Source organism: Thunnus thynnus, chromosome 23 (genome assembly GCF_963924715.1).
Source record: "Thunnus thynnus chromosome 23, fThuThy2.1, whole genome shotgun sequence".
NCBI lineage: Eukaryota > Metazoa > Chordata > Actinopteri > Scombriformes > Scombridae > Thunnus > Thunnus thynnus.
Window position 1 is genome coordinate 24,263,689 of NC_089539.1, and position 23,062 is coordinate 24,286,750.

General features: G+C 36.8%; 1 protein-coding gene across 1 annotated transcript in view; it reads right to left on the bottom strand.

Annotated features, from left to right (window-relative positions):
• LOC137175613 (uncharacterized) overlaps positions 1-21,380 on the bottom strand; it is a 249,120-nt gene extending 227,740 nt beyond the window's left edge. Inside the window, exons 1-3 of the mRNA XM_067581398.1 lie at positions 21,265-21,380; positions 15,842-16,002; positions 12,495-12,565 (exon numbers count right to left, since the gene is read on the bottom strand). The gene's annotated coding sequence lies outside the window, so the exon portion shown is untranslated. The remainder of the gene's footprint in view (positions 1-12,494; positions 12,566-15,841; positions 16,003-21,264) is intronic.
• Between the last annotated feature and the right edge of the window lie 1,682 nt (positions 21,381-23,062).

Genomic DNA, 23,062 nt, shown 5'->3' on the forward strand with positions numbered 1-23,062 from the left:
AGATAATTTACATTATTATATGATTTGATTGATAGTGGTTGAACTACTCTTTGCTACTCGTTATTTTTCATCACTTTGGCTGATAAGTTAAATTAGTGATAATTTCCTCAATAACGTGCATAAGAGTATTATTATTTGCAGTTGTTCCACTCGCTATATATTCCTTTTATATGTGTTTCAGAAGCACACACCCTCCTATCCTCATACACCTTTAAATGAGGCAACAATGAAGGTTCAAGTTCAAGTGGAAATGACCAAGTTTGTCATTTAACCGCTAAAACTAAGAAACAGTGACTAATCAGACGTCCTGCAGCGATTCCTCTCTTCACATCAGCAGTTAGTACCCTTCAGATAACCTTCAGATAACCTTGAGCAACAACAAATCTGCCAGTCTTGAAGATTGCATGCTGTTATTTGTCAGCAGAGGGAATGCTAACTGTTAGCTTGTGGACGACAGAGTAACATCAGACAGCTTGATGATCCCTGACTGTTCCAGGATCAGCAGCTTGGACAGCGGTTGTGTCTCTTTGCTGCAGAATGTTGTAATGATCCACCTGAGCTGTACAGGAGAGCAGGAGGAGGAGAGAGACTGGAGACTCTCAAACCTTTATCACACATCAACACATTATTTTACACCAAATACCTTTTCAGTTGACTGTAGCTTTGATGTGATTCAGAAGACTCCAGAGAGATGAATCAAGCCACCGAGGCTGAAATGTTGCTTAACAGGTTAACTGTTGACAGCATGAAGCAAAGAAACACACTGTATTAAAAACACAACAAGCACAGATCAGAAACACCTGCAGCTTCATCAAATTCCTGCTTTACAAAGAAAAACACACCTGCCAGCTATTATTTAGCTGCACTGTACATAGACAAAGTCCCAGCCATAAGTATCTGTGCTGTATGTGTCAGAGCAGGACTGACTAACATTTATCAGTTAGACTCAACAACATGAACAGTGACGCTGATCAGAGAGTGAAATCTAACGCTGCATTTTACATGTGAAAGCAGAACTGCTCCAAGTATCAAAAACACCTCACTGATATTCATTATTAACATTACACAGGACAACCTGATATTTATTGATCAGCATTGGTCACAGAGACACACTGGTACAACTAAATATTAAAGTGAACACAGACTGAGCTGTCTGACCTTAAACCAGATGATTTGTTCTCACCTTCCTCTGAAGAAAAACATCCACCATTTTATTCAAATCCAAGTCTGATTCATTTTCCAAATGACAGAGCTGAGATGTTTTCTTGGTTTTTCTCTCCTGATACTGACTCTCAGTACTCAGAGTATCTGCTGATACTGAGTACCGATCAATACCACTGCTCTCTTTTCCCCCAAATTACAATCTGTAAACCTGATTGGGATCATTTTAATGTGAGAACATGAGGTCAGAGATGCTGTGGCAGTAAAAACTGAGTCAGCAGCTGCTGAGACTGAATGAATGTTGAAAAACCAGCCACAGTTTGTGACCAGTAATAAGAATAAAAACTAAAGTGAAACTATTTCATTCATTCATCATCATTTATCATTAATGACTTATTATGGCAGCTTGAATCTGCTGAAAATACAGTCTTTTAAAAGTTGATTCATGAGTTTTATCCTGTAACATTTTTCCTTCAGAAGTTAAAAACGATACTGATGTGATGTTTTCTTTCTGTGAATTACAACCTGAAACTGTTTCTCTCTTATTGTGGAGCTGCAGATTCACCCATAAACTCTGGAAAGACATGAAGACTTTCATAGTTCAAAACCTTTCCCTTTTCTTCAAAGATGTTATTTTTAGTTTCTATTTACATGATAAAGACAATCACTCTTATTTAACTTATGAATTTAGATTTTATTATTGCAAAATTCTACATCCACAAAGTAAGTTTAATAAAACAAAACATCCGTTTAGAGCTGCTAGGATTAGTAGATTAATCAAACAGAATGGGGAACTATTCTGATTATTGTTTATAGTTATTTTATGAAAAAATGACAAAATAATGGTTCTAGTTTGTCAGATGTGAATATTTTCAGTATATTTTTTCACTGCTATAATAGTAAACTTGTTAACTTTGAGGATCATTTCATTTCAGAAAAAGCTGCTCAGCAATAAAACCAACATTGTTAAGCGTTCAGCTGATTGAGGCAGTGGAGGAGAACAAACACCTCGAGATCTACACTGATAACAAACTGAAGTCAAACTATCACACTGACTTTATTTTGAAGAAAAGACAACAACGGCTTCTTTGATTCTGACTGTTTTATGTTGAGATCTTTTTATACGTTTTTTATTCAGTGTTATGACATTCTGCATCCTCTGTTGCCATGGTAACGCTGATGCTGCGCAGAAGGACTTGCTCAGCACAATAAACGGCGCTGAGCAAGACAGCCTTACCGACATCTACCAAACCCAGAACCTGTCAAAGACTGAAAACCTGCTGCTTCACCCACAACACCCTGTTCAGTGAGCTTCAGCTCCTCCCATCAGGCCCACGTCTTCAGGCCTCCAGCTGCAAAAGTAACAGAGCGAGGAATTCCTTTATCCCATCAGCCATCGCTCTCTATAACACACAGCAGCACATAAAAACTCCTGGTACTCACAGCAGTACTGTAGTCAGTGCTGCACAGTGGAAAGTATGGTATTGTGTATATTTCTGGGCTGCATTGTGTCTTCTCTCACATTGAATCTTTGTACTCCAGGAGCACTGCTGGACGCTGCTGTGTAGTAGTTTAGTGTATTTTATGAAGGATGTGTGCCATGTGCCGGCCGGCTCAAGGCATAGGCCATATAGGCGGTCGCCTAGGGCGCCACCTTGTCTGGTGTGCGCTGGTCTCCCTCAAAGGAAAAAATAAAATAAACAAATAAAAAATAGATAAATAAAAATTTGTCGTTGGGCGCTCCTCCTCATTTTCTGCCTTGGGATAACATATGAAGAAATACACGAGGAAAGATAGAAATACACTTTGCACCATTGTTCCTCACAATGTTTCATCTGCTCTGCACCTGTACTGTGGCACTGAAACAGAGATGATGTATCACAAAGTCTGTGACGAGATGTCAAGAGGCAAATATTCACATTTATTTCATAATGAAAAGGTCCAAATCTTCAAGTGCACGAGGAAGAAAAACAGGAGGAGGAAAAGAAAACCAATGTAGAGGTTTGTCGTCTTCTGTTGACATTAAAATGCCGTTTTGTGTGTGATGTTAGATGTTTCATCTGTATGATAGCTGCTGGACTCAGATAACGTTACAGATTGAAGGATATGAATCTGAATGGCAGCCAGTAGCAGCTATCTGGATAACTGCTCCTTCCTACAACGTAAGGCACTGTGCTGAAATTTCACTGACCAATATCAGTGATAATAACTAATGCAATTTCCATAAAAACATAGATTTCTGTTCTGAGTTGCACCAGTTATGTATATATTTTAGTACAATTCTATCATTTAATACACAGCACTACATTTTTAATTTAATAAGAGTCTATAAATGTTTAATCTAAATAATTTCAAAAACTACTGTCAACCTATCCCAAGGGAGGCGTCTTTTCTTACCTTAAAGGAGCACCAGAATACCTCAGTGATGAGCACGAGTCAGGAACTTTGGTTGGAGTGTATAAAAATACAAACCAGTTTTATTTGGTTTTACAAAGCAAGCGTTCTAAGATTACAAAAATAGTAAAATACAAAAATTAAAAATTAAAGAGAGTCTCTAAGAGATCTCAAAATTAAAATCTTTTTAAAAAATGTTTTTAAAATTAAAATCTCAAAATTTTTAAGGCTTTTCACCTCCTCTTCCTTGTATTACCACATATTGTTTAGCTTCAACACATCTGACAACTTCATGACTTTACATAAAAAGATGAACATTCTGTCACGTATAAGGTACAGAAAACTTTTGTTTTTGAGGTCGTTATCAAAGGATTTCTGCAAGATGCAGGAACACAGCTCCTGTATTGCTTCAGAGTTTCAGGTGGTTGCTTAAGTTTGCCATGTTTGTTTGTACTTTTATGGTCATTTCTAGAAGGGACAGTTCTTAGTTTGGGACACGTTGCACACGTTAAGCAAATTCATCAGAAGCTGGTGCAACACATTATGTTAATTTGTCTCCAACTTGAGTAAAAAACAGTTTAGAAAAGGCCTGAAAGTAGGCCTGAATAGAGTTTGTCTCGGCCACATATAGTGGAACTTTGAAGAGACTCAACGACTGGAAAAATTGCAGTGAAAAACTCAAAACCCATGAGAACAGTCCAGAACATTTTAGGCACATGACATCATGGCAGGAGTCATCTATCGAGTGTAATCTATGAATAACCAAGTGCCAGTGTCTGTATGTTACTAACAGGTAGTTGGTAATATTTCATTATTTATTCATTTTTTGATACATGATTCGTTTGTTAGAGAAATTAATTTTAAATTCTAAAAATAAAAATATATATTTTTGTCTTGAAAGCATTGTGGTGTCTGATGTCTGTTGTCTATATTTTTACTGTAGAATGAGCGAGTGGTGACGAGGCAGCACTGGTGGGGTAATTTGGGTGGAATGTGGTTGGGAGGGGGCATTAAAATGGCTAGAGCCGGCCCTGTTTGAATCTATTGTACAAACATCATAACAATATGTTTGTTTCCAAACAACATCAACAACAACAACAACATAACACTGAGCTGAAAACTTGAGAAGAGCCAGTTTGTAATCTCACTACTCAGCAGGTTTGTTTGGCAAAATCTACACAAACTGTGACAAAATTATGATGTGAGGTTAGAAGAACTGCATGTTCAGGGTGGATATTATTTTCAATCTACACATCACTTTTATGAAATGGACAGAATACATTTGTGACATCATGAAAATACAACTGATGATAATGGAAACTTTTTTCCCCTTATGTTTCCGGTGGGAAAGCTGTGTCACTTTATCACAGGTCACATATTTGTCTTAAAAAAATCTGTTGAGATTGGCAGAAACACAATTAGACCTCCAATACGACGGCCAGTGGAGGTGAAAGCATAATTATACTTCACATTAGGCTGGTGCTGAACTTCTGGTATAAAAAAAAAAAAAATCATATTTGTAGCCATGTGTGTCTCTTCATGTCTGCTGTTGTGCTCGTCATTTATGGCTTATTATTAATATAAACACACTTATTTAGGATGGTCAAAATGACATCCAGCAGGAAACTGTACGATAAAATATAAGTAGAAAATGCAAAGTAGCTACGTAGACTGAGCTCAAACAAACAAAAACCAACAGCAGACAGCTAAAAAATAATTATCCATCTTCCTCTTTCTAAACCCTGTTGCTCTATTTTCATATTAATTCATTAATTCATTTTCTCCTCTATGGTGTGTTTGTGTGAATGCAGCAGTTAAACACAAACAAAAAGGAAATGATCTGACATTCAGAAGCCTTCGCGGGCGAACCATTGCGCTCTGGCGACCACGTCGTTGGCGAAGTCACTCTCTATGTCTTCATATTTCTCCGGAAAAACTCCTGTCATGTAGCACGTCAACGCTCCTAAAGAGAGAGAGAGAGAGAGAAATGTTATTATAGGAATACATGTGTATGTAAAACATCTGTTATTTTCTGTGGCATCTGTAAATGAAGCTTTGTATATATTATTATATATACTGTGTTTATTTACTGATTTCCTACATTTTCCAGAAAGCTTAAGTCAACTTCCAGACAGCATATATTTTTCTGGAAGTTGTTTTTAGGCCACAACTAACAATTAGTGTCATTATAAATTAATCTGATCCAATTTATCCATCAATTATTTGATTTATAAAATGTCAGAAAAAGATGTTCTCAGAGTCCTTGTTGACGTCATCAAATTGTCCAATCAACAGCTCAAAACCCAAATCCTCACATTGTAGGAGAGAAATTTGGACAAAATTCTTTAAAACGTTACTTAAACAGTTAATATTCTGTCAGTTGATTAAGTGATTAATTGTTGCAGCTCTAAATTCTGTTGAAGTTGCACTAAAATGATTTTCTTTCCTGCTGTCCAACCAAATATGGGACCAAATGGGTCAAATAATCAGTATTTTCAGCCAAACAAACTTAATAATAAGGAATTTTTTCATAATTGAAGACACAAATTACAAATTTGAGGGATTGATTTATCAAATATGTAACCAGAAGTTAAGTAGCTTTAAAGTATCTCTGCAATGAAGTTAAGTGTTTATGGTGACTGACAGGAAGAATGAAACTGTTTAATTAGTGTAGTTAGTTCATGTAAAATGTGCAACTTGAACTGTTCACGATTTTCGCAACAATTCAACAAATCACGAGTGATCACACAGTGAGGAAATGGCAGTCGTCCACGTTTTTTACCTTTGAGCTGCTGTTCTTTGCTCCAGTTCCTCTTCCTCATCCGCATGGTCTTGATGAGCCCGACGACGACTCTGACGCCTTGTTCCAAGTGATCCTTGCCGAACGGGTCGTCTTTCACTGCGTGGTAATCTTTATTGAGCTGCACAAAAGAGACACAGAGTCTTCACGTCTGTTTCATTACCCAAAACTGGATGTTTTCTTTATTTTATGGCTCACCAGCTACACAGCACCGTAGTCTCGAGATACCAGACAGACGGCGATCTCCACCGACTGATTGTCTGGGGATTTCTAAATGCTCAGTTGTTGCTTGAACGGCCGCTAACAAACTTACACCCCTTACATTTCGTCAAGGGCATGGCTTATTGGAAATGATGCTCTCCTCTCCATTCTCCTCCACAGTGAACTGCATGTTACCGCCCCAACTCTCTAAATGTTTTCACCCAGTTTTAACAATAAAAGCTGGGAGATTGTTCTCAGTCTCAAAGTGTTTAGACACTGACTGTGAGTCTAACAGCACCCAACCATCATGCACAAGGTCAGACAGACATAAAAATCTGCAGTCTTTGACGACACAAGACACACACCTGAAACGAGGATTTTAAATATGACTAGGAGGTAATGAAATGTTAATTTTATAAGTCTCCCATCTGATCATAATCCATTTTCAGTAGTTTAAAACACTGTAGAAGTCTTTGCACCAATTTAACATTAACTGGTTGAAAGTCAAATTTTCAGACATTATCATTCATTAAACGATTTTTAATTAATTGTCCTGAAATTTAATATCTGATCAAATCATTTCATTTGTAGGTTTTTCACATTTTATTACAAAATAGTCATTAAAATAATTGTACAATATCACAAGGTTTTGAAATTCAGTTACCTTCTAATAAAGTACAACACAACAAGCTTCGTTTGATCACGTTTTTTAACTTATTCCTCATGATGTTCACATGATGAGCAACAAGACTGTTAAGAAACATGAACACCAGCTCCATCAACATCTTTCAACAGTTCAAACTGCTCTGTGATCAGAAGGAGACCTTCACACAATTTAGGAGATAAGAATAATGTTGTGGCCAAATGTGACAGAATATAACAAGATGTAATGAATCACATGGTGGAAAAGTGGTTCTATCATTAAAAATAACAGGATAACAACACTAAGAATCAACACAGACACACCTGCATGAGGCCGAAGCAGTTCGGGTCGCCCTTTCCGAAGCCGTCAGGTCTTAGTTGGGTTCCTGCCTGAGACTGTTTGGAGATGATGGCGGCGATCAGAGCCGGGTGGACTTTGAGTCTGCAGGAGAAAACAGCTAACATGACTTTAATAGTGTTTAATTTACCTCAGTAACAATTAATGAAACCATATCATTAGGACAGTCCTGATCAGGCTACTTATATTTATGTAGTTACATACACAAGATACTGCCTGAGATACAGTATGATGAGATATATATGTATCTGTCCCATTAAAATAACGCTCTCTCAGTACAGACGCAAAAAACTACAAAGATGCAGAAAAAAAAACTACAAAAAAACCTATCAAAAAAATGAATAAAATGACACACAAAACTGCTAAAAAGATGCAATATGACCAAAAAGATGCAAAAAAGGCTACAGAGACACAAGACGACCACAAAGATGATGTCTAGTTGAACTAAATACTGAAGTTGCAGCCTCAGTTTTTCCACGAATGTCAGCACCTTCCGGTTCTGCACAATATCACTGAAATGGCGCTGCCCTCACTGTGAATGTTTTTATTTAAATGCAGCAGGTCTGAGTTGTTGTTTTACATACTTTTCTCCTACACTGATGATGTTGTCTTTGTACTTCGACACCTCCTCTTGGTCTCTATCTGCCATCATCTCAGAAGCTTCAACGCCGGTCAGATCTGAAGCAGAGAGTCAGACATGTGACTGTGAAGGTTGTAGTAGTAGTAGTAGTAGAAGAAGTAGTAGTAGTACAACAGGCTCTGTCTCCAGAAGTATATGAACCCAACATAAGATCAGTTAGTTCATCTTAATTATTAGATCAAGATGAAATATCCTTTATGACCATCAATCAGGTGACGTCCAGATGAACGTGGCAGTAAGAAGTTGTTTGTTGATGCAAAGCAACATTTTCTCCCACAAAGTCAGTCACAAGAAAAGTTTGTTTTTGTCAAGATGATCTTTTAATAAGCTCAATGTCATCATGATTTCCCTCCCACTGAAATACTCCTGCAGCTCCTAACAGGAGCCTAAATATAGGCTGTTACAGGCTTTACTTCCCAAGAAAACTGATAAAATGATTTTATTCCTTCTCCTAAAACTAAATTAAAACCTCAGCTCTTCCCATCGACATGGAGGTGAAGTTCCTGAGTATATAAAAGCTTCCTGTCTAGGTGAACTGACCTGTGCCGTGCAGCTGGTTTGCTCTCATTGTTTCCTCAGAAGCTCCTGTTGTGTCCACCTTGGTGATGTCTCCATACTCTGAAACACACAGATCACACTTGTTCAGCACCGTCTCATCACTTAACAATAGACCTTAATACAATAGACCTTAATATCACAGAAACTCACCAACAGTATTTACATCACTGGAAGATTTTACTGAACTAGAGCTGCAACAATTAGCTGATTAATCAATTGTCCACTATTTACATTAATTGCCAATTGTTTTGAGAACTGATTAATTGTTTTGAGTCATTTTTTAAGAAGAAAATGTCCAAATTCTCTGATTTCAGCTTCTTAAATGTAAATATTTCCAGGTTTCTTTAGTCTCTATGACAGTAAACCGAATATCTTTGTTGTGGACAAAACAAAACATTTGAGAACATCATCTTGGACTTTGAGAAACACTGATTCACATTCATGATTTTCTGAACCAAAATAATCAATTAATCAAGAAAATAATCAAAAAAATAATCATTAGTTTCAGGCCTAAACTGAACTATTTTGATCTCTGGTTTAAAAGGAGACTTTACAGTATTTTAATTAAATCCTGACAGGAAACAGTGTTTACCTGTGTATCTGTCATTACCTGCAAAAACAAAACAGAAAACATCAGTTTAGGAGCAAATTATTGTTAAAAAAATACATAAATAAAATAATATATGTATAACTAATTATAATAATAAATAATAATAATTATATACTCATTGTTTTCTCAGAAGTTCCTTTTGTGTCCATGTTTTTGATGTCTCTGTTCTCTGAAACACACAGAAGCAATCACACCTGTTCAGCACCGTCTCATCACTTCTAATGACAGTGAAGACGTCATTCTGGTCAGTTCAGAGCTCTACTATTGGTTCTGTTTCTCTCAATCGTCCTCGTCTGTTTCTACCCTGATGGGGTGAAGTTATTTTCCTGGAAGTGACATCACTCTAACAGACGTTTGAATCACAGAAACTCACCAACAGTATTTACATCACTGGATTTTACTGAACTAGAGCTGCAACAATTAGTTGATTAATCGATTAGTTGTCCACTATTAAATTAACTAGGGCAGTGCCCGTTCAAAATGTGCCTGTTCGAGATGGACCGATTTCTCAACACCTAGAGAGAGTTGTGCCCCTCCCCTAAACGCCTCTCATGCAGACTATTGGTAGACGCCACAATTTACCCATGTTCCCTAAATGCCTCATGTGCAGAATATCTGGAGACTATAATTTTGAGCTGAGCTGAAGTTGATGGGATGAACTGTAGTGCCTGTTCAAAACATGCCTGAGACATCTTGCACTGTGTCTTGAACATACATACAAAGTTCCTGCATGTGAGAAACGGAAACAGAGCTGAACTCTTTAAACCTTTTTCAGTTCATTCTCTATGGTAGCTCTCATCAGGTACTTGCTGTCACTGTTTCATCTCATATCATGCAGTACTTCACTCATGGTTCTGATGATGTCACTCGTAATTAACAACCCCGCCTCTTTCACATGAACGCGCTTGTAGATGGAAAACCTAGAGTTGACTGAGCTGGGTGATAACCAGCTTCATAGTTCTGGTTATCTGGATGGACAATGTAAGGCTCAGTGAATGAAAAGATAATGAAAAGATGTCCTGGGTATGCTGAACTTGCTTCGTAGTACAGGCCTCAGGTTACTCAGAGAAACCAGGTTATGTGAGCAATCAGGGAACGTGTTAACATGTACAGTAGTAACCTGGTTACTGTAGATCTGTGTGCACAAGCAACCAATCAGTGATCAGATTTCTCCTCTACACTGACCTTATTCTCAAAACATGCCTTTCTTATTTTATCAGTATTAGTGATAGAAGACATTTGTTAGTCCTGACTTTTTGTTCTGTTTGGCTCTGTGTGTCTGAGTCAGAACTTTTCCTCACAGCATGAATGTGTCTGAATTCAACAAACAGTGAAATGTTACGTGGTGGAAACTGACTTATTTAGACTTCTAGAGGACACTTTGTGTTTGTTTAAGTTATAGTTGGACTTTAAATACAAGGATAAATCACTCTGTAATGATTTCTCCTTTCATTCAGCTGCTTCACTTTCCCTATCTACAGCGTTTTATTAAGTACATGTTATGTATTTACATGGCAGAGGAGAAATTGACATTCTCCAGGAGAAATCTACCTGGGGAAATAATAAAAATAATTAAATAATAGATTTAATTTAATTTAATTAATTTTTAATTAAACTGCCAGTCGGATGGTGGATGAAGGTAAAGGTCTTGGTGTTCAGACCTCAGACCATCTTCCCTTCACTTAGATGAGAAAATGCATCCAAACTTTTGACTGGTACTGCAGGTCTGCTGGTCTCATTGAACCATGACGTTTGCAAGTACTGGCTTGATTTCTAAACGTCCGGTGACACGGTTCCACCAGCAACACGGACACACAAACAAGTGATGTATGTTTTTTTAAGGGATGTACTTATTTTGAGGATCTCGGAATTCGAAGAATTTATTGATTTTTAGTTTTTATCCCGAGAACTTTTGATCACAGTATGTTGAATTATTTGATACTGTACAGCAGCAGCTGTGTGTGTCCAAGGCAAATTTCCCTCTGAGACAATAAAGATTTATCTTATTTGTAGCCAAGTATGAAGTGGTTGAGATAAGTTCTAGAGGCTGTAAAAAGTTCTTTATCTCATTATCTCTTCTGGGTCCCCAGTGAGAAAGTTCAAGTATCTTGGGCTCTTGCTTCCCAGTAAGGGTAAGATGGAGAGTGAGACTAACAGATGACTGGTTGCAGCAGCAACAAGGATGCGGCAGGTAAAAACAGGAACACAGTTGTTGTGTTTTCATGTTGTGAGCCAGTTAACCAAATTTATTTTAGCTTGTGAGACATTTAAGAAACATTCTTTATCCTGCTACTTTTTCTTTTTGATGAAGGTGGTACCATAAAGAACGATAAATCAATCTCTAACATTATTTCTACATATTTTTGTTAACACATTACTATTAATAGAACACTATAACTCATAACTCATGTAATAATTTATGAAATGCATGTGACACTGACTTACCTTTTGGTCCAGAGCTGGAGTTTTGTAAATGCTGCAGCAGATCATTCCTGTTGATCTTTCCTAAAATCTTCATGGTTACCTGCAGAGCTCCAGGATCCTGATATTTCTGTACTATTAGATCCACTGTTTCCTGCCTGTCTGCTTTCTCCAGCTGAGCCCTTGGGATGCCTTCTGGGTTCAGGAGCCACTTGAAATTCTTAAACTCATCTTCTTTTAATTCCTGCAGAGTTTTCCAGAGGTCCTCTTTAAGTTTCTCCATTATGGCCTCCTGCTGAAAATAAGAGACATTTTAAATAGGAAGGACATGTATTCAGTTCTCATCTCATGACACTTTACCAGTATGACTTTTGTACTTGTGCATGTTAAATGTAAATCATCTACTGTTTGAACAAACAGATCACAACTTTGGTTATTTTCATAGTTTCAGTCTTTCACCACTGGAAACTCATGACAATCCACATTATCACATGAATTCCAGCTGAATACATTTACATCCTCTGTGAGGAAGCAAACAACAAACTTTTTGCTGCCACGTTCCAAGTGTGAAGCTTTTGGTGTCTGTATTTCATATCAAATGACTACATCTCATTTTTATTGTTGCACTTTGGTGAGCAGTATCATGTTTTTATGACGTGCTGCCCTCTGCACATTTTAGGATAAACTTTTATATTTTTACCTCACATACCTCTACAGGAGTTCATGAATGTTCAGCTGATAACGTTGGACGCTGAGAGGAGCTGTTTGTCCTGCAAAAACCTGAAGGGAAAATAATAATGATGAGATACTACACTTCACCATTTTCATTCCTGGTGCTTAAACTGGGAGGTCAGAGGTCAGCTGCTGATCATGAGCCAACAGACATACAGTGTCTTTCTCAAGGACAATTCAGAAGGAAAGATGCTTGTCAACATTATGATTTGAGGAACCACTGAACCTCTTGTATCATCTACTAGTGCTGCTACAGTTGTTGGTGATAAACACTCATCCTGTTTCCTCTGGTTGAGCTAGATGCCAAAACCTGCAGGAAAGTTTATTTATACAGTAAATTTCATACATAAAGGCAGTTTAAAGTGCTTTACACAATATATTGAAGTAGAGAATAATGACTGTCTGCTGTTTTCACAATTCCTGGAGTCCGCTCAACTTCTTCAGCTAAACACCAGGAAAGGAAGAAACTGTGGCTGCACCTCACAGCAGATATTTTTGCTCTTTGATTGAAATGTCTCTGAACAAGACATTGTTGAAGGATGCACCCTCTTACTGCCTTTCTTGGAGTGATCTTCCATTATGCAGTTTTTCAAAATTATATATATATATATATATAATTTTACAATTTTATGTGCCCTTCCTCACAGTTTTGGCCCAAAGTAGGATCACTATTTTCTACGCATCCAATCTGATCACTATGACCTCCTCAGACACAGAATCTGTAATATAGCTGGCGTCATGAATGCATAACTAAAAGAGCACTAAAGTCATTCAGCGTTTCTTTCCTGTAACATTGCCAGATTCACAATAGATAGTTTAAAAAACAGGATCGAAATCAATGCAGCAGAACCAGAGATTTCATTTTTTATTCCACACGTTCTTCTTTCCTGTCAAAATCTGGTGCCTACAGTACCCACAATGCAACTCAATTCACTCCACTGTACAGATTCAGGTGTGAGTGTCACAGGTTTAACTCCTCCAACTGGCCTGAAATCATGTTTCAAAAAAAAAAAAAAAAACAGTAAATAAACTGCAGAAACACTGCAGCTGACAGAAAGGGGAGGTCATATTATACAGAGAAATATTATTTTTTTCTGGGTGAATAAATGTTCACGTGACTTATAAAAAAGGAAGCTAAAGGTCAACGATTGATTGATTGGGCCCACATTTCTCTTCTGGCCTACATACCGCGTGGAATGATGGCACTTGGGCGGTCCGCTCCTGTTTGCCAGATCCAGGCCACAAGCAAACCAGGCCACAAGCCTGGTTTGCTTGTGGCCTGGATCTGGCAAACACTGTGATTTCATATTTTTCTGACACAGTTTAATTAAACAATTAATCTGAAAAATAATCAGCAGATTGATCAATAATAACATTAATCATAATTTTCAGCTCTAATATTAACACTCATCCTGCCTCAGACTGTTTTCCTCCTTCTGCTCTGTTGACTTTAAAATGGAGTCTGAACAACAGACTGAATACTTTCACTTTCAGTGTTCCTCCCTGTTTGTTGAAGGCAGGAGGCCTTCTACTTTACTGGAAGACACGTGTTTGTGTGTGTGTGTGTGTGACTTTTCCCAGTGGCCTGGCCTGATAAGTGGCCCGCCGCAGCCTGCAGATTTTTTCTTTTCTTTTTTGGACCCTGAATGACCCTGAAATATTATTTTTTTCTGAATAAATGTTCATGTGACTTATAAAAAAGGAAGCTAAAGGTCAACGAGAATGCTGAGCTTTAAAGTTTCATCAGGAGTCATCTCAGATACGGAAGTGGGCCACTTCAGGCAATGATACGGCACTGCTGGTCTTCTTCTGGCCCGGACAAAACGGATATGAGCCTGAAGTGGCCTACCTGTAAAATAACAAATATGGCCCAAATATCCCAAAACAAATGTGGACCATTTTTGGCAAAGGTGCAGTGCTCTCGGCGATATGTGAACTGGATATGATCCTAAAGTCGCCCATGTGATACATAGTGAATATGGCCCAAATATCACAAAACAAACGTGGGCCACCTTTGGCAAAGATCTGGCACAGTCGACAATATTTAATGTGGGTGTAAACCAAAAGTGGCCCACATATGGTGCAGCAAATGTGTCCCGGTTATCTTAAACATATCTGGGCCAGTTCTGGCAAATATGAGACACAGTAAGAACTAGCTAATCTGGCCAAAATATGGTTGAACAGTATTGGGCCACTATAGGTAAAGATGCGGCGCAATTGGTACAGGCTAATCTGGAAGTGAGCCTAAAATGGCCCGTATATGATATGGCGCATATGGCCCAAATATTTGGGCCATAACAGACTGAATACTTTCACTTTCAGTGTTCCTCCCTGTTTGTTGAAGGCAGGAGGCCTTCTACTTTACTGGAAGTCACGTGTTTGTGTGTGTGTGTGACTTTTCCCAGTGGCCTGGCCTGATAAGTGGCCCGCCGCAGCCTGCAGATTTTTTCTTTTCTTTTTTGGACTCTGAATGACCCTGAAATATTAATTTTTTCTAAATAAATGTTCATTTGACTTATAAAAAAGGAAGCTAAAGGTCAACAAGAATGCTGAGCTTTAAAGTTTCATCAGGAGTCATTAATAAAACCATCAAACACATCATGTTAGGAAAGTAGTTTAAACACACACACAAAGTATTTACTGCATACTGAAGATAGAAACTCAGTACAGCCACCGTCAGTAATCAACACAAACACATATTAGACTGTCAAACCAATAACTAACAGCAGTCAGCATCAGACAACCTTATCATACTTTCACAGCTACCTGCTGTTTCTGTAGTGGTGACAAAATGTTAAAGATGTACATAGTAGCAGTGAATTAAACTGAAACTCCCTCTAGAAACACAAGATAAAAGGTGTCATATGTCGACAGTCTTCTTGTCAACTTGGCAGTAATTTAATGCATAAAGATAAAATATATTTGAGTAAAAACTACAACTAAAAATACAACTCGATTCACTCCACTGTATAGATTCAGATGTGTTATGTTAGCAGAGAATAACGTAGCCTGGAGCTGGAGCCTCCAGCAGAGATGAAGAGCTACAGAGGTCTGGTCATTTTCAAACTTCCAAGTTATATATTATTTTATGGCTGATACATAAACGTGTAGCTGGTCATATGGAGATAATTTGGACTACTTTGTACACTGTTTTCATCCATATAAATGCATATTTTGTCAAATGATCATATAATCAAATTTGTAGGTAAAATCTTTGCAAAGTCAATAGTTACTCCAGCTGTCAGATACATTTAGTGCAGTAGAGAGAACAGACGCTGACTCAGAGACTTTGAACATTAATAGTAATGTGTTATTAACACTCACCCTGCCTTATACGTCCTGTTTTCCTCCTTTTGCTCTGTCGACAGTAAAATGGAGTCTGAACTGAATGATTGTATAATTTCACTCTCAGTGTTTCCTTCCCTCAGAGTTGCTCCTCCCCTCTACATATCCTGTACTTCAGTACTGTGGAAGATTTAAAACATCTAAATAAAAGGAATCAAACAAAGAAATAAAGTAAAATACAACAAACACTATGAAGTGTATTTACTTTTTAGGTAGGTATTTACAGTGTTAATCATTGTCTGTAATAGCTGTCATAATTGATAAAACATGTTAAAAGGACAATTATTGAGCTTTTTGAGTTTAATTAAACTGAATGAATTATTTTTCATTCATTCAACTCTGATTCTTATACTTCATCAGTCCCTGTTACAGACGGACTGTAGTATTACAGTGTAGAGATGCCATTTTATGTAGCCCCAGTTTTATAGTAATATGAATAGTAGCAGTAAGACTAATACTGGCAGTAATAGCAACAGTTGCACTAACAGTGATATAATAGTTACAGTAATACTATCAACTCAGAGCTCAAGACTCAAGACAAACAAGTCTGTACAAGTGAACAGGAAGACCTGGGAGTAGCAGCCAGTAGTGAGAACAGGAAGTGTTCTTGACTGTAAAATGGAGACTGAAATGAATGATTGTATAATTTCACTTTCAGTGTTTCCTTCCCTCAGAGCTGCTCCTCCCCTCTACATCTCCTGTACTGCAGTACTGTGGAAGATTTAAAACGTCTAAATAATGCTCTCTGAGAGATTTTTACTATTTAAAATTTTTAGTACCTCAGTGCATGAGTTATTAGATAAATGTTTGTAATTAATTGATCCACCATACATAAAATCATTAATCTTTTTAAAAATCATTTTGCTTGGTAAACCATTCCAGTCTATCTGTAAATGTTGATGCTGTGTAATAAAGTCTCCATATACCAGTTTGTACAGAGGACCATGTCTGGCTCTCCCTCTCCTCTTCCTCCACATGGAGAGATCTCCAACCCAGAGAGCATTTCTGGAGACATTTTTAACAAAGGCTACTTTTAATCTGGTACCAAACTCAAAAGCTCCCAACCCACCATATTCTTTGCTTTTATATCATAAATCTCGTTTGGTGACTTCTCTAGTTGTTCAGCAGATTAAATTAACACACTGTTTGTTTATTTTTGTTATCATTTTGTTGGCTGGAGGGAGGATGTTAGCCAAAAAGAGGAGTTTGGACAGGATGAATGTTTTGACTATATTTATTCTTCATTTGTAATTAGTATTTTTATTTTCCCATTTCTTTACCTCTTCTTTAATTTCACCCAGTTTTTTCTCCCAGTTTATTTCACCACAGTCTTTGTTGCAGATAGTCAATCCGAGTATTTTAATTTCTGGTTTGATTTGAATGTTTATATTTTGTCTGTTACTTTCTTCTCCTATCCAAACTCCTTCAGTTTTGGCATGGTTTAATTTTGCTCCAACAGCTTGCTCATAAATAAGTAAATGATTTACTAAAGCATCCATCCCAGCTTGATTTTTAATAACCACTGTGACGTCATCGGCGTAGGCAATGGCTGCTACTACATGCGCATGCCCCACAGATGTGCCTGTGATGCGGCTGTCAGAATTTATTTTTGATATTAAGGGACTGATGGCTAAGATATACAGATCAGCGCTCAGAGGACAGCCCTGCTTCACTCCTCTCTCCACCTCAAACCTTTCTGATAAAACCCTGTTTACATTTACACAGACACTAGTTTTTACATACAAACATCTGACCATATGAATAAAATCATCTGGAAAGCCGTATGCTTTCAAAACTGACCACAGATAATCTCTGGATATATAATCAAAGGCTTTTTTTGGTCAAGACCGATAATGAAGAAATCTTTGTTAGGTTTGTGTATTATCTCTCTGAGGATACAGAGATTGTCCCACATTACTCAACCTTTAATTGCACATGTCTGTTCTTTGTCTATGATTTCATCCAAAGTATCATTTAGTCTATTCATAATTATTTTTGCAAAAATTTTATAGTCTGTATTCATTATAATCAGATGTCTGTAATTATCTTTATCAGATTCGTCTCCTTTTTTATACAATAAGCATAAAACACCTTCATAAAACGAGTCCCCCATACAGCTGCTTTGCAGACCTTCATTAAACATGGAGGTGAGCAGGGTTATAATTTCTTCATTATAGAGTTGATAGAACTCAGTTGGTAGACCATCTGGACCAGGACTCTTCCCAACATTTAATTGTCTGATGGCTTGAACCACCTCTTCTTTATTTATTTCTCCAATAAGTGGAGTAAAAGTCAACAGACTGTATGAAGGGACACCTTTCAAAAAAGTGCTCACAATGTCTTTGTCAGTTTCTATTTTTTTTGTATGCAATGGCACATAAATCTTTAATGGCCTCTCTTTTCATATCTTCACGAATAACAGTATCACCTTCTTTGTTTTTAATGAGTTTAATGAACTTACTTTCATGTTTTTTTTGACCGGAATTAATGGCATGAAGAAGATTTCCTCTATTCTCTATATCTGACTGTTTATATATATTATATAATAATTCATAATTAAAGGTGTCTATTTGTGTTTTTAAATTTAATATTGTTTTTTCATCTATAGTAATTTTTGTTTCTTCTGTTTTAAACTAATATACTGATTTATTAATGTATCATACCTTATGTTCTTTAGTTTATTCAATTCTTTACACTTAAATTTGAAAAAATCTTTTATTCTATATTTTAGTATTTCCCATAGTTTAGTATACGATTTAATTAAAATATTTAATTGAGTCACCTTATGAATTTTTGTTTTAGTTCAGTTATCAAATCTTTATTTTGTAAACTCTGTACATTTCACTTCCAAAAACCCTTGTTTACTGAGGTTCCAGATAATACAGAGGTTTTAACGAGTAGATGGTCAGAAAGATCATTCAGAATTGTTCCATAGTGAAGTACTTTGAAATTTGAGGACACATATATACGATCAATGCGAGTTTTAGTTTTTGAATCGAACCTGGTAAAGTCTGTACCAGAGGGGTTAACAGCTCTATACATGTCAGTTAACTTTGCTTGTTGACAAATTTCTTTTAATAATTTACCCTCTGGGCACAGTTTAAACACTGTGTTGGCAATTCGGTCATTTTCTTCTGTAACTATATTAAAATCTCCACATAAAATAATGTTAAAACCTACCAACAAAAGCTCTCTAAGTCTTTTAAATAATTGACATTTCTTTTGTGCTTCTGAAGCAGTATAAACATTAATAATACAATATTTTTTACCTAGATAAAAACAGTCCACCATGAGTAGTCTACCAGGTATTATGTCTCTTCTCCTTATTATATTTACTTCATGATTTTAAAAAAATATACCAATTCCATCTGCCTTATTCTCCCCTATTGATATTACACATTTACCTTTTGTCCATAAATTACTAACATCGTTCACATCATTGTTTGTGTTTAGTCTGAGTTCTTGCGTACGGTTCCTTTCTAGAGTCTGTACTCAAAGAAACCGATCTTTCCCCTAACCCTAACCAAGTGGTCTTTGTGCCTAAACCTAACCAGACCTTAACCACAGCGTTGTCACACCATAAAACATCATTATTCAAGGGGTAGAAATATTAATATGCTACGTTTGTAGAAATGTTGACATGATACGTGATTCATGTGTTGAAACGTAGATATTCAACGTTTCTGTGGTTTGCAGAAACGTTCAATGCCAACGTTTTCTTCTGGCGACTGGGTTGTACGTGGTGACCCCCGATTCTACAGAAGTTATCATTGGGAAAGGGGAACGAAATACAAGAACCAAAGGTTGTACAAGACAGTCATGACACCATATATGGAATTGTTATTGATTATCTTACGCCTGGGACACACTGGATGCGTGAACCTCAGCAGTGCGTCGCTGAACTGCTGCGTCTCTCACGCTTGTAGCGTCCACACTGGGAGCGTGTCTGCTGCGGCACTTCTGCCACTGGCAGCCCTATCTTTCTATCGTCTTCCCTGTCTATTTCAGCTAAGAACTGCACGCGTCACGCGGCGAAAATAGGCGAGACCTCGAATCTCTAGATGAAGTGACGCAGCAGCCTCGCGTGAGACAAAATGAATGCCAAAATGAAAAGCAAGGGGTTCCAGGGGTCACAGGAAACAGGTGTCTGCAGACAGTGAAGTGTGATTTTAGTAATAACTTCACCTGCTAAATTAGGATCTGCTTTCTTTCTTTAAAATCAGTGTGAATTATCCAGCTAATAGAGTTGGGAAGTAAGAGGAGCTATTTTGGGCACCCCTGGTTCCTGGAGTAAAAATCTCATTCATTTTTCGTACAGACAATGTTACATGACTCATAGTTTGAGCACTTCTACAGCCTGGATTGGCATGAAACTCTCCTGGTTAAATCATCAGTACAAAAGATGAACAACTGCATTAGAAAATATCTGGTTTACATGTCACTCAGTGCAACGCTGTGACTCATTGACGTGTTTTTATATGTTTTTGGACAACAATATAGTGTACTGCAGTGCTGTAGTACTTTGGTGTCTAATAAACCTTTAAACTCAGATCTGTTACTCAAACTGTCCATCATGAATGTTATTCCACTGTCTCACCAATACCTGAGACAACTGTGATAGTTGCCAAACCATAACAAGACGTTCAGGTACAGTAGTTGTGTACTTGTCTGTTATGTTATTAACAACAGTGGCACTGACATGAAAACATAGTAAAATGTTGTTAAATTAAGAGTATGAAAGAAAACTCCTACTGGCATCTCTACCCTGTGGTACTGTATTGATAGCCCCAGTTTTGTAGTAATGTTATCAGTAACAGTAAGAATAATACTGGTAGTAATAGCAACAGTTGCATTAATACTAGTAGCACTAACGGTGATATAATAGTAATAGTAGTACTATCAACTCAGCACAAGACTCAAGACAAACAAGTCTGTACAAGTGTCACACCCATTGGGGAGAGAACAGGAAATAGCAGCCATTGGGGAGAGAACAGGAAATAGCAGCGATTGAGGAGAGAACAGGAAATAGCAGCCATTGGTGAGAGGACAGGAAATAGCAGCGATTGAGGAGAGAACAGGAAATAGCAGCCATTGGGGAGAGAACAAGAAATAGCAGCCAGTGGTGAGAGGACAGGAAGTGCTCTGTGGCTTTAAATATCTTTTAAACTCTGTCACCTCGACACAGATCTGCTTCTTGACTCAAACATGAAGCACAAAATAGATTTTTTATCAATTCATAAGTCAAAAGAAAGTTTTACATTCTCTCAATAGCGTGGCAAATATTGAAAATGTTCTTAGAATCAAACACAAAAATGTCCCCAACAGACGTCTTCCCTCTACAGTCCACAGGGAAATGCTGACTTAGAGACTTACATTAATAGTAATGTGTTATTAACACTCACCCTGCCTTATACGTCCTGTTTTCCTCCTTTTGCTCTGCTGACTGTAAAATGGAGACTGAACTGAATGATTGTATAATTTCACTTTCAGTGTTTCCTTCCCTCAGAGCTGCTCCTCCCCTCCACATCTCCTGTACTGCAGTACTGTGGAAGATTTAAAACGTCTAAATAAAAGAAATCAAACAAAGAAATAAAGTAAAATACAATAAACATTATAATGTGTATTTACTTTTTAGGTCAAAAGGACAATTATTGAGCCTTTTGAGTTTAATTAAAGTGAATGAATTATTTTTCATTGGGACATGAATTTCCATGCCACATTAAAATCAAACCACAGCACAGAAAACAAGCAAAAAGGTTTAAGGTGTTTCAACTTTTTAAATATACTTTATTGAGTTTTTGCAGAGGAAAGTTACAAAGTACATAAAAATAAATAGAACAAAATGATCAATCTCCATCATCATTATAATACATCATCAACAATAATACATCATTAAATAACAGTGATATGTGAGACATTATGTAGGTCAAAGTAAGAAAACAACTTAAATATTTTTTTAAGGAACATATTCAATATAATCGTTAATCTTAATCATTAACATAATAATACATTGTCAGCAGCAATACATCAAACAACAAAAACACAGAGCATACACTTACAATGTTAACAAGTGTCAAAGTCTTAGTCTCTTTTGTCTGATGTCTGTTGTTCTTTGTTTTTTCAGTTCAGTTAATATTTGTTTAAAGATGACATCACTTGTGATATTGGCTTTATGAAAGACCACAGCACACCTTGTCCTCCATATTTTTGTTACCACTGTGCATATTATTGTCCAATAAAATTCATGATGTGACCTTTGGCATTCTTTCTAGAAAGACACCATACATCACTTCATTGTAGTTTACATTTACATTAAAACCAACACCTGCCAATTTCCCCCACACATCTTTAGATCTTTGACATTTTAGGAGTAAATGTTCAATAGTTTCATTCACTCGTTATAATTTTCAATAGGGCACTTTTCAGTTTTGACATAACAGCTTCACTTGATAACTGCTCAGACTGCTAGTCTCCCAACTGAATTTTGCCGCATGGTGTCTTGTTTTTACTAAAAATATTTTTAATACATACCTGTGATTCAGAGTCATCTAAATTTGCGTAGGGGAACACGCCGCCATACATGTTATCTTGTAGTTTAATATATATATTTTTACTAGACATTTCGACCCAAACAAACTTAGTTATAAAATCACTGTACATAAGTTTATAATATGGAACAGAGCTTCTTGCACATCCCTTTTTTTGGTCCAGCTCAGGGCTTCACCAATCCACATGGCATTTCTTTTAATACCTACTGCAATGTTTTTACAAAAAGCTATCTTTAATTTTAAACCTAGGTCTACAGACCGCCATCTTTTTTACTTTTGTATAGTAACTGCCTCTTTTGTAACTTCCCTAGTGGTCCCCCATATAAAATTGACTGCCATTTTATTTATTGTTTGTTTTTTTGGAGGGAAAAAAAGTAGCTAAAAATAACAATTTAGATAAAATAAAAGTCTTTATTATTAATATTCTAATTTTATAATTATTTGATTTATTTTCCCATTTTTGCAGTTCCTCTTTTATCTCCCTTTCCTTGCCATCCCAATTTTTTTCATAACAGTTTTTATTACTTATTTGTACACCTAAAATCTTCATGTCATATGTCTCTTCTTCTAAACCAGACTCCTTCGGTTTTGTTATGATTGAGTTTTGCACCAGATACTTCTTCATATAACTTAAAGTGTTCATTTATTATGT